This window comes from Gossypium hirsutum, chromosome A09 (genome assembly GCF_007990345.1).
Source record: "Gossypium hirsutum isolate 1008001.06 chromosome A09, Gossypium_hirsutum_v2.1, whole genome shotgun sequence".
Taxonomy (NCBI): domain Eukaryota; kingdom Viridiplantae; phylum Streptophyta; class Magnoliopsida; order Malvales; family Malvaceae; genus Gossypium; species Gossypium hirsutum.
Window position 1 is genome coordinate 43,947,857 of NC_053432.1, and position 8,261 is coordinate 43,956,117.

Consider the following 8,261-nt stretch of genomic DNA (forward strand, 5'->3'; position numbering starts at 1 on the left):
GTCAATCTTTTAGCCAAATGTGTTTTAGAGATAAACTCATTCCATGAGTTTATAAAAATGACAAGATATCTTTTCGGGTTTTATTGTGCTTACACTCCTTTTACCTTTCACGCGATATTTTCTTTATTCTTAGTGTAGAGGGCGGCAATGTTCTCAGACAACTACATAGAGAGCGTTGTTTTTCAAGTGCAAAGGGATGCCACTGAGCCAAGATGGAATATCCTCAAAAATCGTCTCAAATGATCTTTAAGATGATTGTGAGATGAGATCAATTGAAATAGTTGTTAGATGATAAACTGTGGATGGACAACAGAGATGATCGATTATTGGTGTGACAGTCCTAAATTGACCCTAGTCAGGAAGTGGTTTCGGGACCACAAAACCTAGTCAAAAATTTTGTAAAATATTAATTTCAGTGTTTTTGTTATGTGAATTACCTATTGTGAAAGTTGGGTGGTCTAATTTAGTTAATTGGATGCTAAATTATTTAGTTGGGATTTGATTGTATAAAGGAAAATTTTAGAAGTCTTTTTCTTAAAGTGGCCAATTGTTAACATGGCTAAAATGTAGGGCTTGCATGTCAATTAGACCCCTTTATTTTAGTGGACGGCAATGATGAAGGGAAATTTGTATCTTTGTGCTTTTTATATTAGTAAAATAATGATAATTGGTTTTATAATATGAAATGAATAAAAGATAAAAACTGGTCTCATCTTCCACTTTCTTTATTTTTCTTCACCGTTTGGAAAGAAAGGGGGAATGGAGTTTTAGTTTTCTTCCATATTTGTTCTGCTGGAAAACCGATTGGAAGAAGGCTTGGTGTCGCATGCATGCAGGAAAAACTATGATTTTAGCTAGTTAGGTAGCTGAAATTTCAAGTAACTCGGTAATCCATCGAAGAAGAAGAAGAGGGTTGTAACAAAAAGAAAAATGGAGACGGTAGAAGGTAGGAGAAGCGGGAAAATCTTGGTAAGCTTATTGGTTCTTTAAATTTTTCTTTACGATATTAATTGTGAAAATTTTCAATTTTGATTTGTTGTGGTTTTATTTAAGACTACTAATGTCCAAATTAGGACACTTGATATTGATTGAATTGATGAGGATTAAATTCGTTCTTTGATGTCTGAAGATTGAAATTATGCTAGAAGGTTGAACAATTGTTGTTCAAATGGAATTTTGGAGTGTTTAATGGACTCCAGGTTGCTGAAATTTACATGAATAGAAATTTCTAAGCTTAAATTGTAAGAATTTGAGTTGTGTGGTTTAAATTGTCAAAGATGCACTTGGCAATTGATTATAATTTGTTAAAGGGTGTAAAGTATTGATAGTTCTAAATGGTACATAGTTAAATGAAGATGGAAGCTTGATAAAATTTTATTTAGAATGGAAGTAGGAGAAATGTGTATTCGGCCATGTTGTGATGAGTTGAATTTGAATGATTGATGCTTTAGTTTATAAATGGTCATTAGATGAGTTTTAAACTTGTTAAAGTTTGATAATTTGGGGGTGTTAAATTGGGGAAAACGTGTAATAAAAAAAATGGGTTGATAATGTTTGTTTGTTAATTGATGTTTGCACCATTGTCGAATGTGCTTAACATTAAGGCATGATTTAGTTAAATGCAAACTAATGGAAGAATGGAATTTAGCTTTGCCGTACCTGTGTTAAAATGATGAAATTAGTAGGAAATGGGTATGAGCTTGTCAAATTTTTGAAATTAGGACCTTGTGAACTAAATGATATTCGGCAATGGTACTTTTTACATGAGGAATTCGGTGTTAATTGTATTAAATAAGGTTGAGGTAGTTGCTGAATGTGTTTATAATTAAGTAAGGTTAATAATAGAGCAATGAGTGGCTAGTAGAATCTAGTTAGTCTTCTTGTTGTATTCGGCCATGAGTTTGTAATAGATTAAATTTGTTTATTCAAGCTCAAGAGCTTAGGGAGTCTAATTCGGATAAGAGAAAAAGCTACCTAACCGAATAGTCGATCTGTAATCGTTCGATAACTTCCGAGGTAAGTTCTTAAGTATTTGAGTTTGATTCCTTTGTAAGTTTTAAGTTTTTAAATGGGATGAATATGAATTAAGTATATACATTAAGGTCAATAACTTTTCTAAATGATGGCATATATGATATTATGTTTTAAATATGTGAATGAGAACTTTACAGAGTAAATTTGTATAAATCTGCTCGGGACAGCAGCAGTAGCGTGTTTTGGAAAAATTACCATAAATTGTGGGAATTGAGTTAAAGGCTGAATAGATTATGTAATTAAAGCTTGATGCGTCTAGTTTCGTATAACAGAAATCGTGTAAGTAAAGGGGTTGCCGATAATGAGATTTTTTTTAAAGTTGTGTGAGACAGAGTCAGAATGGCTCCGAAATCCCCTGTTTAGTATTTGAAAAATCATTATAAATCGTACAAAAATGATTATAAGATAAGATTTATATGCTTAGACTCCTTAATGATTCTAGTTTCAAACAAAATAAACAAAAACATATTTTGAATTCTGTACAATGAGAAATTCAGTTCTTAGTGAAGAGTAGTCAGAATAGTCAAGCAGTAAAATAGGGGAAACTTTAAGAAAAATCTGGTATTGATTAGCCAAACTAAAAATTCTGAAAATTTTGTGGATAGAAGATATACGAGTCTATTTTCATGGAAAATTAACGGCACATCATTTGGAGTTTCGTAGCTCCAGTTACAAATAATTTAACGACTGTTGCTCAGGAAAACAGCTTGTAGAGAATTTGTGATTATGTTGTAAACATTGATAAAACTTGTTTTAGTTGCTCATAAGCTATTGATTAAACCCATACGTGAATTCTAATTTGTGACATTATAAAATGATATATGAGTGTTAGATGGATCTTTGATATTAAAAATTGTGAAATTGTAAGTTTATAAGTATTCGAATATGAAATGATAGTATGGCTTGAAATTGAATTATTCATTGGAAAATGATAGATGTAGGTTCAGCCAAGACAAAGTGTATACATGAAAGTATATGTGGGATATGAAGTATATTTGGATAATTGTGATGTGAATATATGAAAATTTATATTTTGATTCAGGATTTTATGTGATGAATGTGAATGTGTATATATGAGATAAGGCCGAATGGCCAATGTGATGAACGTGAAAGTGTATATATATATTGTGGCCAAATGACAAACTGTGGAAGGTGTGTTTTATTAGATATTTGATGAGGCAAATGAATTACAAATATGATAGTCGATGTGAATGTTGTAACATGTGAATAAATATGCATGAAACCCTGTGATGTAAATCTGGGATTTAAGACCCGATGACTATATGTGGTGACTATGTCCGGGTTAAGACCCGCTGACTTCGTGTGGAGATTTCATCTGAGCTAAAGGTCTCGCCGATAATCCGAGTAGAGTTTAAAGCTATAAGACTTCGCAATAAGAATTGCTTATAAATATATTCAATGCGAAAGTTTAAACAAGTATGTACTCCGAGTCTATATGTGAGCTTGATTTGATCTAAATCATAAGGTAGTTATGTGACGCATACGTGAGCAATCTATGAGACTATTCCTATGATTATGTGGCATCGGATCAGTGTGAAAGGTTATGTGAAATTATACAATATATCTATGTTACATAAGCTCACTTTTAGGTGAAAGTTTATCTACCTATTGTATATGATGAGATGTGCATATTCGGTAAAGGGATGATATACCCAAAGGAAGAGTGAAATAAAAAAATACGAATAACCATATTATAATTTGATTGTTATCTGTTGACACTGCTTAAAACTTACTAAGCATTGTAATGCTTACTCCGTTTACTTTGTTTCCTCTGTTTTATAGATCTCATTTGGAAGCTATAGACTCGGGAATCGTCAGCAACTTGTTACACTATCACTATCCACTACTTGGTACTGTTATGTTTTGGGTTATTTTATGGCATGTGTAGAATAGACTAGTGGCAGAAGAATATTTTGGTTAATGTATATAAGCCATGCGAAAATGGCATCTTTTGAATGTGTACTTATAGAAGTTTAAATTGTATCCCTGGCTATCTTTAGTATTTATCTAAAGGAATGTTCTTTATTTCTTAAAAAAAAATTCAAAATTTTTACTGTTCTGATATGAGTTTCAAGTCCGGTAATGCCCCTTTACCTATTCCGGCGACGGATACGGGATAGGGGTGTTACAATTGGAGTGATAAATTGGACATCCTTAAAGGCCTCTTGATGTACTAGATTGTCTGACTTAACCTTTTGAGAGTGATATAGACGCAACTTAAGATGACGATCATCTGAAAGATGATCGATTGTTGGGGTGATGAACTGGTAATAATCTTATTTCTTTAATAAAACAAGTAAAATCAAAAGAAAGGGGTTTTAAAATTAAAAACTAAAATTAAACCTATAATAGAGAAATTGAAAAATAATATATATGAAAGTCAATATAATGGAAGTCTGATCATCGACACAGATAATTTTAGTGATTTTTGATAAATTAGTTATAGTTATTGACATCTCGACTAGCATTCAATCTCTCTTTACCTTGTTGATAAACAAGAGGAACCTCGTTGAAATTATTCCCTTTATTAATAAACAACCCTATAACTTTGCGTTTAAGATTTAGCTTACCGACAGCACTAAAAACAAGAAAGATGTAATTCTAACCAACAAACGCACGTAAGCAGGGTTTAGTTAGATTAGATCACGTGTTCAGATAACATGAATTGCATATGTAGCCTATACCCAATAATGTTATTCGTCACAAGCATTAGAATCAATTAAACAATTATGGATATAATTATTCTAATTGACAAGACAAATATCCTAAGCAATTGAATATGATACCAATATTCAACAAGTCTAAATATTTGTAATTAAAATAGAAAATGTAACACCCCAAACTTGGCCTGGAAGTCAGGTCAAATCAGAAGTGTCATAGTGATCGCCGGAACAACCGACTAGACCTATTGTTCAATTATGCACATTAAAACATAAAAAAGTAAAGCATTTAAAACTCAAGTTATCCAAAGATTTTATAAAAACATATCAAATCAATAAATAAGAAAAATCAGACTCATATCAAATTTAAACATACAAATAATAAGTCATTCATAAAAAAATATACTTAGAAAAATTAAAATCAATAAAATCATTAAACACAACTCAATCAAATAACTAAACAATTAAGCGATATAAAAATAACCAAGTAAACTAAATGAAAACAATCTTTATGAGATATAGATTCTAACGGCTCTTTGGCGGTATTGTACGGTCACGAACTCATAAACTATCTATAACCTGTGTACAGGATTAAAAATCCGAACGCTGAGCTTTTAACAGCTCAATGATGATCTTCAAATTCTAACTTTAAGGTTAGTAAAAATAAATCTGCAAAACACTTTTCATAACAACATTGTTTATAATTTATCGAGTTATTTTAAAAAAAATAAGCAAAAACCTTAAAACATTTTTGTAACAATATAAAGATAACGATGAAAGTATTTTCTATAATATACCAATATAATTCAATTTTTTTTATAATAAATAACAATTTGTCAATTTTCATATTAAATAAATAAAAATTCATATTTTAAAATTAATGCTAGTAACACATGTAGGAAGTACATAGAGACAAAGGAGCATCCAACCATCATGCCAAACAATCAAATTTAGAAGGCATGTGTAATATCTCAAAATTTTTTACTAGACAGGTGGCACTATTCTAGTTGTAAATATAATGAAATTTTTTAGAAAATTAAGTAATTTGTCAAATAAAGGAATTTTTATGAAAATAAAGGAATTTTTATGAAAATAAAGTTATTTTGGGTATGAGAATTAATTTAAAGTATTTTAAAAGTGAAAAATATAATGAAAGGACTAAATCATAAATTTTGAAAAGTTTAAAGACTAAAGAACACATTTGACCATAAGGGGAAATGTGAGTAGTTATTGATTAATTGGCATAAGAATGAGTTGGATTATATATTGGTGTAATGAGAATTACATTTGATATCAATTTGAAAGAATTTAAGAGTATAAAGATTAAATTGTAAATTTAACTATTTTATCAAGTGAAGGGTAATATTATATTTTTCAATATCCAAGGATGCGTACTAAGTATTAAATGAGAATTATTGAATTTAGATTGATTACAAATTATTATGAAGGAATTAAGCAAAGAGGAAAAATGAGCAAAATGATAAATTTACCACTTTAGGGTATTTTGATAATCTCGCATGATATTATAAGTGTTTTTTTTATAATATTTTATGTTATTAAATTATTGGAATTAAACTTATATGAAAGAGGATTAGTGAAAATGATTAAAAATACAAATTACGGAAAACGAATCAAATTGGAAATTGGAAAAAAATGGAATATATATGAATTTGATGGGCCGTGGCCCCCACCATTGAGTAACTTGGTCTGCAAAGCCTAATGAGGCTTTGAATATTGAATGGCCCAATCGGCCACAGTTCCAAAAAAAAAAAAAAAAAGGAGAAAGTAAATGGATGAGTGGCGGGCCGTGTCCCCCACCCTGACCGTTTAGGCTTTAGAAAGCCGAATTGGCTTCCTTGTCTTTAAAGGGCCATTCGGCCGTAAACGAAAAAAAATTAAACAAGTTTTAATGTGGGGAGGGGGAGCAGAGAAGGCTCATCCCCTTACCCAAATCACACGGCTAAATGGGAAAGGGACGGATTTTTCCCCAGAAGTTTAGCGACAAGGATAACGAGCCACATGGAGCCAACATGGGCGGAAGCCCAAGCCCATATACGCGGGATTTAACTAGCACGAGAAAAAGGATTGTGGAACTGTGCACTCTTGTCACATAACTTAAACAATCCATATTAGATTTATCTTTATCAGGAACTATCTTAGATAATGTTAGGTCTTTAGATTATTTAGAATTTTCGTATGTAGCAACAATTTGAGTAAAATTAACCCAAGTATGGCGGATGAGGAAGTTTTCAGGTTTGATTACCCTCATTCGATACATTCATTGATTGTTGTTCATGTTGCTACTTCTTAATAAATTCAAGGGTCAAAGCTAGAGGTGTTCATGGGTCGGGCTGAGTTAAGTTCGGGTCGGGCTCAATTAAAAAATCATGTCCATTTATTGAATTCGGCCCGGGTCGGGCCCAAAAATGGGCTTAAAATTTTGCCCAAGCCCGACCCGGATAAAAATACTAAAACCCGGGCCTAGCCCGGGTGGCCCATATTAATTTTTTATATTAATTTTTTATTATTTTTAAATATATATAACACATCAAAAATACTAAAAATATCAAAATAAATATTTCTCAACAAATTAAAAATAAATTTTGAAAAATATGTAGACTTAAATAACACTAAGATAAATGCAACTTAACAAGCAAATGCTTCTAAAATAATAAAAAATTAACAAATGCCTTTAAAATAATAAGAAAATTAACAATAAAATAAATTTTATACAATATCCAAATAATAACAACAAAATAATAGCAACATAATAGTAAAATAGTTGCAAAATATGAAAAAAAAACAAGAAAATAACATTCAAAAATAAAAAAATATGCAGATTTTTTTTGTCCTTTAGTGATTTCGGGCCGGGCCGAGCCGGGCCCGGGCTAAAAATACCTTACCCGAGGCTTGGCCCATTTTTTAAACGGGCCTTATTTTTTTGTCCAAGCCTATTTTTCGGGCCTATATTTTTTTCCAAACCCTCCCACATTTCGGGCGCCCATGCACACCTCTAGTCAAAGCCCATTTACAGCTTTTTTTTTACTCAATTGATGCAAAATAATTAATTATGTACAAAAATAACTCAAGTCAAAACTTATATAAAAAAATGATTCGTTTTCCTTAGTGTCCACTGATGTCACCTGGCACACCAGCGGCACTGCACCTAATGATGATTAGGGGTGAGCAAAACTCAATTCGACTCGAAAAAATTTAAAAAAAAATTTGAATTTCGAGTTAAACGAATTGAGTTATTCGAATTTCGAGTTTGAATCGAGTTTAGTTTTTAAACTCGAATAACTCGAATAATTCGAATAACTCGAATAATTTGAATAAACCAAATAACAAACTCTAATAATTTACATTATTACTCCAAACTCTTAAACCTCTTCACTTTCCTCCTAAAACTTTTACTCCCCCTCCCCCCCCCCCCGCGGCATAAATTTTGCTCCCCTCCCATCCTACACCCTTCTACACCAAAGCCATTCCCCTCCCCCCCTCCCCCCAATTTTTTTGAATATTTCCTTCCTAAAATTTTACTCCTCT